Source organism: Miniopterus natalensis, chromosome 11 (assembly GCF_054644295.1).
Source record: "Miniopterus natalensis isolate mMinNat1 chromosome 11, mMinNat1.hap1, whole genome shotgun sequence".
Taxonomy (NCBI): Eukaryota; Metazoa; Chordata; class Mammalia; order Chiroptera; family Miniopteridae; genus Miniopterus; species Miniopterus natalensis.
In genome coordinates this window covers 65,832,616-65,842,835 of record NC_142091.1, presented here as the reverse complement: position 1 = coordinate 65,842,835, position 10,220 = coordinate 65,832,616, and the positions used below count along the sequence as shown (strand labels likewise).

Below are 10,220 nucleotides of genomic sequence, written 5' to 3'. Positions count from 1 at the left end.
GTCAAAAATAAAGAATCCAGGTTTTACACCTGGACAACTTTAATTCAGAGAGCTAGCTAGTGGTCCAGGTAGAAAACCTCAATTATATATATATAAAGGGAAGTATGCTCGTGTCTTCTGGGAAGGTTTTTCTCTCCTTGATAAAAGCCAGGTCAGCAAGAGGAAAGATTCATGATGCAAAAGCCACTGCAGTTGTCTTGAGAAAATTCCAGGAGAATGGTAAGAACCTGGGTCTTCGATAATATTAACTCTTACACCAAACGTAGCAATTTCTGCTTTCAGGTGTGTTTTTTTTTTATGGGAGATAATGAAATGTCTTTACCTTTAAAGTTATTGTAAGTTGTACATTCCATTACTTGCAGGTGAAGACACTGGTGACAGAGACACGATGCCATGTGTGAGCCACTGTGAAGGGCAGGGGAGAGTTTGGGAATGGACAGCTCTTCCAGAATCATGGGATCAGAGGGGGAGAGGCCCCTGCAGGAAAAGGAAAGCGTGCCACCAGTGAAAGGGAACACAAAAAAGATGCTGAGCCTACAACAGTAACTGCTCATCACCTACCCCCCCAGGTCTCAGCCTCTGGGGCCAGACCTGCCCATCCCACTTCATCCCCTAAAGCTGCCTGGGATACAGGTTACCTGCAGTGAAGAGAAGGTCTAGACTCTAGAAAGAAGGGCAAAAATTTCCCAGGTTATTCCCTGGAAAGAAGACAGCAGCTGGCCCCTTGTCCCTTATCTCCAACCCACCGGGGGGTGAGGGGGACCGGTGTGCTCTTTGACCACAGCCAGGGCCTTCCCTGTTGGAGGCACCCGCCACATCTCACCATGCCTGCATGGGCAGCAATGGCCGGGACAGCGGGAGACCTGGGAGTCAAGCCTTGGCTGGCCATTTTAGTATAGCAGGGCTCAGTTTTTCTGCCAATAAAATGGGGCTATCCCATTTTATTATTTATTTTTAAAATTTTTTTTCTCCCTTCCTCCTCCAGCTTTATTGGATAGTTTAAAATTACATTTCTATTTTCTAGGACTTCCGTTGCTTTTTCCATCTGACTTTTAAAAACTGATTACATCAAATGAAACACAGTTGTCTAAGTGATATAGTATACAAAAATAACATCTTGATTTCTGTGAAAATGCATTTCTCTGCAATTCCTGAATAGCTCCAAATTATGCTTCCTCTAAGCATAGATGTTTACTCTGGGTTTTAGGTTTAGTCTTTGCAAAAGGTGTGTTCTAAACCTTTGCTGTCACCATCTGAATATCCGGCATCAATGCTGTTGTTTCTCCTTAGGCTTTCATCCCCATTTCCTCCCCATAGACCTTAACAGGCCTATTTGTCTTTTTATTTTGTTTACCCCCACTCAATTGGATGTTCTATGTGGGGCCTGAGATAAATGTTACTTGATGTTATTTACTAGATACTGAGGTCAGACAATCCAAGGCCATCATTATGTTAAATTTCAAGTTATTTCTGGAAGCTCACAGACACTTCCAGAATTGGCTTTTACCTCCTACATGGGAACGCGGCTTACTGGTCTAATTTAATTCTTCCCACCATCAATCCCTATTCACCAGTGGTGTGGAAAGGAGGCTCTTAACAAAGCATTATACATAACACCTCTAAACTGAACATAAACTGTTTTTGTAGTTAAATGCAGAAAGTCCATTTTCCCCCCGACCTTCTACATGGCAAGGAAAGCTCACTGGCCTGGGAGTAGCCTCTATCTGCCAACCTTTGGCCAGTGAACAGGATTCAGAGAAAATAATACAACCATCATTCAAAAAAAGGAGGGGCAACAAAGGAGGATATTTAAGCTGTGGCCTCCGCCGTGCATTCCCGTGCACGGTGCCCTGGCTCACCCCAGCGTCGCCTTCGCTTATTTGCTGCAGTTGATGGCTACGCGACCAGCCTCACCGCACCCACAGCACTTCCCTTTGGCGCCGTCTTTTTGGACATGTCCAAGTTCTCCGCAGGAATAGCATTTGTGCTCATCTGCACGGGCACAGTCACGAGCCCGATGGCCTGGTTTGCCACAGCTGTAGCAGCATCACTCTCGCTCTCTCTTGGGCTCCTTGCAGTGCTTTGCAATGTGGCCACCTCTCCTGCAGTTACAACAGGCATCCTCCTGAAGATCACAGTCCTTGGCAAGGTGACCGGACTCGCCACAGCCGTAACAGACGTCTGGAAGAGACGAACAAACAAACTGGAAACCTCTATCCGAGGTAAAACCACCTCTGCCACGGCTTCTCCTCCCACGACCACGGCCTCCACCGGTAGGGCATTCGCGGGCCCAGTGGCCAAGGCGTCCACACGTGAAGCTCATGGCTGCAGTGAGATCTTCGGCATCTGAGCGGCAGCAACGAAAAAAGAGACACAGGCCGAAGTAAGCGGCTCGAAAGGTAGCAGCTGTTTATTTTCAGGAGGGTCCTTGCCTGCGCCACATGCTGGTTGGCACACGGCCCCACACACGCTGCTCGGGGCTACCCCATTTTAAATAAGCAGGTTAGGTAATAAGGCCTACCTCATAATGGGGTTATTTCGAGGGAAAAGAGAGTATTTGTGAGACACCAGATGAGGCTGACCCCTCGGCGGTGCTCTGGAAGGGCAGCTGCTATTGCTGTTCCTTTCCAAGAGCCTGTCTGCTTCTGACAGGCCATGACCTTGAGATTTCAAGGAAGACCTGGGCTCGATGACCACCCCAGGACTCCCTTTTCTAACAGAGCAGAAGGGCTTCCCCTGCCATCTTGGATGAGGGGCCCGGCTCCCGCCACCAGGCGATGCCTCGGCCAGTGGATTTATTTTTCCAGCTGCGAGAGCTGCTCTGTGTAATAGCTCCCATCCAGCTTCCTTCCGTGATTGAACTTGAGAGCGTGTGTTTGCTTAACACCCGCAACGCTCCAGCTCCCATAAAACACAGAAAGAGCACAAGGCCTGCCCTGGACGATCTTGCTGGCTCCTGAAATTGAGGCAGACAATCATAATTTTGGTTTAACCAAAAGAACCGCAAGTTTCTCCCTCCCCATCCAACACCTTCTGAAGCCTGGAATTTTTGGAGGGCCTTCCAGGCCCTTGCCCCTGCACCTCTCTGAGGTGCGCTGGGTCTTGCTTCTCAGCTGCTGTCTTTGGGCTGTCAGAACAGCAGTCACAGGAAGATGCAGCCCCATTAAGCAGGGGCTCCTAGGCTCCACTCCATACCCTCTTTGATTTTTCCATCGCTCTGGCTCTCTCATCTGCCTCTGTCTTTGTCCTTTTCTCTCTCCAAGGCTGGGTCCACAGTCTCGGGCTTACACACAAGGTCCAGTCTTCCTCCAGGGGACTGCGGATGGCTACCTTTACAGATGGCCTTTCTCAAAAGCCACATTCAGCAGATGACCAGTGAGGACTAGAACTCACCCTCAAGCCATAGTTTTATTGTTGAGTGTTCCCACCTGCTATGGAGAGGCACCTCCTGAAGAATTCTCTTCCATGTGTTTCCCAGGAGCTGTGTTGCCAAAGCAATGATGCTGCGACCTCTGAATGATCTGCAGACAACCTTACACGAAGGTTCATGTGGCTCATACTGAGAAGCAGGTACGCTTAGCTCAGCACTTCCATTTCACACACGAGGGAAACATTCAGAGAGGTGAGCCGTCATGGTCCAGGTCACTTGGAAGAGTGATGCCAGCTGTGTGACTGTGGAGAAGTGGCAGGCTGTTGAAGCCTTGGTTTCCTCATCTGTAAAATGGGGACGCCTATTGTAAAGATGCAATAAAGCAGTTCCCCTGCCAGCACAGACCTGGCACATAGTGAGCACTCAGTGAGCATGAGCTACATCAGTCACTATGGTTATTGTAGTATCTATTAGAGAGTGCAGAGCAAAAAGGCGCTGGCCCTTCTCAAGCAGGCCTGTGCAAACCAGGGCCCCCCAGCTTCACCTGGCCTGGCCGAGGACTTTCCATTGCATCCCCACGCCATCCCTGGCCTCCAACTCACATCCCAAGAAACCTCGCAGAGCTCCCCCCAAGCCCGTCCCTCCATGCGTGCCTATTCTCCGAAACCAGAGGCCAGTTCAAAGGGTTTCCCCACCCCTTCCACGATGGACACAATAGCCCATTCCCCCCGGACCCCGAGCCGAGCCGGCAGAAGAAAGCACAGGCAGGAGATCAAACGTGGGCTGAATGGAAGACGGAGGAGACAGAGGAGAGTGGTGAGATGGGCAGCGGGAATAATGACTTCCATCCAGCCTCTCCCCATAAACCCACAGGTCTTTGAAGCCCGCTTTCCATTAATAAAATGCACTATTATTAATGACCCAAGTGGCAGCTTTTTGAGCAGGACAATGCCCGGCTCCCTGGGGCCTCCGTGGGACCTCGTGGATGGAAAAGCACACAGTGGCCCAGCAGATGCCTCCACACACCCAATGCCAACGGGCACGCCAAAGGAGTTTGGGGGCAGTGGTGGCTGCGTGAACATCTGTGGGTGCCACCTGTGTTTGGGGTGATGTCCAAGTGCCCTTTGTGCTCTGCGGGCCTGTGATTCTGAGTCCAAGGTCATTTCATTGTCTCATTCACACAAACCTTCCTCAAGTTCTTACTTTGTGTCCTACCCTGAGAGGCCCGTCTGGTTCCCACATTCCCAGGATGGCCCTGAATGGAAAGAGAACGTAAATGTGAGCTCTCCTTACATTTCTCCTAGTGAGGGTCCCTCCCACCAGCCCACACCAGGTCCCATGTCAACCCTTTTTTGGGGGCCCTTTCCCTGAAGAGTGATCCCTCCAGGGGAACTCTCCCCTCATGCCCGGCCCCTGCTCCCTGGCTCCTACCCTTGCGATGTGCTCTCGGCACAATGAGCCGCAGGGCTGCAGGAGAAGACCCAGTGTCTATCCCTGACCTGCCTGGTCACACAAGTGGCATTTGGAAATAATTAGTACCAGGCCAGAGACCCCTCCCAGCTCATCCATCTCATGGGGGCTACCGTTGAGGGAAGGGGCTGGGGCTGCGGGAACAGAACAAAGGGATGAAATAAGAAGGCCAAATGTGGAGCAATGAGGCCCCAGAAGGCCCTGCCTGGGCCCTTGATGTCCTCTTGGAGCGTTTGGGCTCCAAGCTGTGGTCAAGGGGCGGATGCCAGCCTGGTCAGCCAGCCCCGGTGAGAGCCAGCAGCTGCCAGCCAACTTTCCATGACATCAGAGTGCAGCCTGGGCCCAGCCTGCCTGGGCAGGGAGGTAGCTCCACACCCCCCTTCCCTTGGGTCTAACGGGGCCCTGCGCCTTGGTGGGATGGCCCCGGGGTCTGTCCCCATGGAAAGCTGCCAGGAGCATGAAGAGCAGCCGCTGGCTGCCACTAGAAGAAAGCAGCCCAAACCTCCAACAGTGGAGGGATGAGCTGATTAAATAGATTGTTATACATCCATCCATACACTGGAGCACTACACAATAATTTAAAATGACTTTTACAAGCCCTTTTTAGAGGAGTTAGGTGAAGTTAACTCCATGCTAAGCGACGGAAGAGCAGGACATGAAATAGTGGGGAAATATGATTTCTTTTTAGACACATTTGCCTCCAATTTTATTCAATTTGTATGTGAATTGTATTAAAAATTTGCAAGGACACTGACAAGACCCTGCATGCACTGACCAGCTGCCCCTCCAGCCCCACCTCATCTGCTCACCTGTCCCGTTGCTCAGCTCTGTTCAGCCACAAGGCTGGCTGTCAGCAACACCCCCCAAACCTCCTCCTAGCCCGGTCTTCTCTCTTTCTGCGAAGTCCCTCCCTCCTCACTGCATCTTACTCACTGTTCCGCAGGCCTGCGCTGATACGTGACCTCAGTGGGTCCTGTTCTTTATGCTTCTAAGGCTCATCACAACACATGACTATTAGCATATTCATTAATGTAAATTCATTAGCATATTATTTGGACTGTGTTTTCCTCCCACCCTCACTCCAAAGAGGCTTTCTGTTCCTCCCAGGGCAGGCAGCATGCTTGATGTGTTCACCTCTGCAGACCTAGCGCCTCCAACAGTGCTTGGTACACAGTGAGTGCTCAATAAATGTTTGCTGAATGACCAAATAAGATTGACATTGCAGTGGCTAACATTGATTCGGTGTTTATCATGGACTAGGGGCTTTATACGTGTTAACTCACAACTTCCTCACAACCATTCTAAGAGGTGGGACCTATGGGTGGGCCAATGCTCTATTTTATAGATTAAAAAATACACTTGGAGGAGTTAAATTGCCTGACGTCATGCAGTTAACAAGAGGCAGAGTTAGGATTCGAATTTATAGCTGTCAGTTTGAGAAACACACGTTCATAACCACTCTACTCTCCCGCCTCTCCTGAGTGAGCAAGCGAGAAGGGAAAACCAGCGGAAATACGGAGGCACTGATCTCTGGGTGTTAGAAGGCAGCTTAATGATTTTACTATTTTCTTTGGCTTTTCCAGCTTTTCTACAATGCACATGTATTTTATCAATCAGAGGAAACAAACAGTACAATAGTAATTTTTTTTTTCTAAAAGATCAGCAAACAGCCCTGATGGAAACCCACAAATTCTCCCAGAACCCTCAGCAGCCCCCCAGTCAGAAGCCAGTGTCCAAGCCCACCCCATCGGGGGGCTGCCCAAGAGACCACCCACCACCAGAGATGTTTCCTCTGGAAGGGGGGATCCCTAGACCATCTGCAGGGCCTGCACCCCTCACTTTCCACCCTCCCCCGCTTCTCAAATGGAGAGTACACAGGCAAACAAGAAAACAAATGCTCTTCCCCCTCATCTCCTCTCTCTGCCACCCCAGCTCCTCCTCCAGCTTTGTTTCATACCCCTGTGGCTCCCCAGACTTGGGATGAGCAGCACAGCCCACCCCAAAGATCTTGCACATGATTCCATTTTGCTTTATGCATCCCAAATGGTCTGCCCTTGGCTGGCAGGGTTTGCAGCAAATTATTGCTGGTGAAAACAGGAGGCTGGGGTTTGGAAACCAGATGAAGCTTTTACTTTTACTGGCTGTGAGGTCAGGGTGATTCTCAATAGGAAGCATCCTTTACAGACAAGCTCCATCCACTCATTCATTCATTTAACAGACACGTGTTGAACATCTATTGCGTCCCAGGCACTGTGCCCAGCTTGGGAACAGGGAAGGGGAAGAGTGCTGCGATCATGGCCCTCATGGAGCTGACACTGTGGTTGGAAAGAAAAGACGAGGTGTTCAATGGAATATGGAGGGTTGTGGGGAGCCTTAGGGAGGGTGGTGGAGAAAGACCTCCCAGATACCTGAAGAGCAGAGAGGCTGCCAAATGGAGAGCTGGAAAGGAGGGAGATGCTCACAGGAGAGAGCTTCACCCACAGTTCTGAGGGGTGAAGACGTGTGTGTTCTGAGAGTAACCAAGCCCACCTAGACCCAGTGGGCAAACCATAAGTGTGGCCATACTAAATAGAGAAGAAGCCATGTCCTACTCATACTGATGGTAGACGTGTAGGTTGGAGCAATCACTCTGGCATTATTTCCTAAAGTTGAACATTCAAACCTATGACCCTGAAGGTTTAACTCCTTGGGTATTTATCCGAGAGAAACTCTTGCAGCTGTACAACAGGACACTCGTGTGAGTGGTTTCGTAGCAGAACTGGTCACGACAGCCAAACCCCATAAACAACCCAAACGCTCACCATGGGTGGATCAACATGGTGAATTCACAGAGGGGAATATTATACAGCTGTCAAAATAAGTGAACCAGAGGGTTGCTGTCACTGATTGGAGGAGACTGAGGAGACATGATAACTGAATTCAACATGGGGTCCTACATTCGATTCTGGGACATAAAAAAAGGGACATTAATGGAAAAACTAGTGAAATCTGAATAAAGTCTGTAGTTTAGTTACTACTATTGTACTAATGTTAACTTCATTTGGTTCACTGTTCTATGGCTATATAAGACATTAATATCAGGGAAAACTTGGTGAAGGGTGGGTGTATGGGAATTCTGTACATTTTACAACTTTTCTGTAAGTTTAAAATTATTTCAAAATAAAAATTTAAAGCAAAATTTTAAAAAAGTTAGTGAACCAGAGCATAGTTTCTTTAGTCTGGACTCTAGAGCCCCAGTTGTCAAATCTTCTCATCAATGACTCTCTATCTTTATCTGTGTTTCTCTTAGGAGTAAGAGGACAAACCCATGGGTTCATGGCTTCAGTTTCAGGAAGGCTCTTCCCAAGTACCGTCCAAGCTATCTGTCAGCTCCTTCAAGTTTACATTCTACCAGTTTCGCAGTCCCGAGGAGAGAGGGGAGATAAATCCTGCAGGAGTCGTAGCTAAGGCTCTCATTGGCCACCCTGAGCCAATCACTTGGCCAGAGAATCCAGAGAACGCAGTGTTCTGATTGGGCAGACCTGATGATCACATACTCAGTCTTGGAACCCAGACAAAGTCATTTATAAAATGACGACAATAGTGGTACTTACCTCACAGAGTTCTTGAAGGATTGCATGTGATACTGAATGTAACATGCTTCATTCATAGTGAACATATTTTCATTCCCTCCCTGAACAACCTGAGAATATATGATGCATCTTCCAGAAGACCCAGGACCTTCCATGGTCCTTTGCCAGGAAAACTACTCTGGGACAATGTTCTCAGCTGGCCCTTGACCAAAAGGCCACTTGCCCTTTGGGCTAGGTGGGCAGAAGGATGATCCCCTTTTCTATGGCATCAAACATGAGCCCCCAGGAGGTTTGCAATAGACCTTTGTCATGGGCCACACCTCAGTGTCCCTTCTACGCTCAGTATCGACCATGAAGGTCACAAGGAGATGGGTCATTAGGGCCTCCCACACTGCTGGGCTTCTGCCCCTGTCCTGCCCCAGGCTCCCCCGGGGCTGAGGACAGCCAGCCTGGAGTATAGGGTGAGGGCACATCAGTTTCGGTGACTGGCTCTGCTTAGACTCTCCATGGAGACGCCCCTCCATTCCTCCTCCGCAACTCAGAGGTGGGGCGTTTGTGCGGCCCTGCTCTCCTGCAGCACATCCTATCGCCCAGCAACCTGGCAGCTACAAGGCAAGGCTGAGTGGGCCAGGCGGGTGTGGGAAGGGGTCCCTGAAGTGTCGCTTGGCCTCTCGCCAAGCTCAGGCACAGCAGAGTGACAGCTGCTCCTCCTCCTGCTCCTTGGGAGGAGAAGGGAGCCCAGATCCCCCTGCTGCTCCTCGCCTCTGTGTGTGGTAAACACTATGCAGTTTGGCAAGGTGGCCCCAACCAGTGAGGTTCCCATGGTGGGATCCGACACTTGGAACAGATGAGCCCCACCAAGAAAGTGAGCTTCATGGCAGCACAGCCTAGAGCAGGAGGTCAGGGAGGGGCTGAGCCTCATCCAGAGAGCACGCCCCACCCTTGGCTGGTCCTGGAACTCCGGCACCATGGAGGGGGCTGGCTTCCAGACAGTCAGAGTCACAGTCTCTCTCCCAACCCCTGTTGGATGCGATTTCAAAGCCGAGACCCAGGAGGGGGGTCCAGGGAGGGGACCCATGACTTCTATCGGCATTGCTTCATTACTGGTTTTGCATTGTTGGAAATCTCTTCAGTGGAGGCCCAAGATTGCAACAACATGGGGCTTTAATCTGGGCTGGGCACGGGGACTTGTGGCCAGGAGCCTCGAAAGAAGAGCAATTAATATCTCCAAGGCTGATCCGCTGTCAGGCTCCATTTCCCCTTGAGCCCTCACTGAAGGGCGTCTCCTATGGCCTTGTCGGAGCCACATTGGCTCATGTTCTGGGATGCTCAAAAAGAGACGGTTCTCACCGTTCCTGCATCTCTCTCTCTCTCCCTCTCTCACGCAAAGAGAACTTTCCATCACATGTTGAGGGTGATCAGAACCCAAATTTGCTCCCTTGACAGGACCAGGAAATTGTGGTGCCAGATGTGACCTTTGGCCTATCAACACCACGCGGTCTGCTCCCCACAGAAATCACAGCTCTGGGACTCAGTGTCCTCAACTATAAATGAGGGGGTTGGAACCAAGCAATTGCTTTTCAGTGTTTTTGAGCCATGGATGCCTTTACCAAGAGACTTACAAGGAAATTGGACCTATGGTGGATGGACCAGTGGGCCAGACCTGTGCTCCCATCTTCTTGAAACACTTTCTCTGCTTGGCCTCAGGCCACCATCCTCACCTAGCGTTTCCCTGACCTCACAGGCTGCCTCTTCTTGGTCTCCTTTATCCATTTCTTCTCATCCTAACTCATCTCTGTCTTGCAGTC

General features: G+C 50.3%; 1 pseudogene; it reads right to left on the bottom strand.

The window, feature by feature from the left end:
• Positions 1-1,809: 1,809 nt before the first annotated feature.
• LOC107525503 (CCHC-type zinc finger nucleic acid binding protein pseudogene) lies at positions 1,810-2,329 on the bottom strand (annotated as a pseudogene).
• Between the last annotated feature and the right edge of the window lie 7,891 nt (positions 2,330-10,220).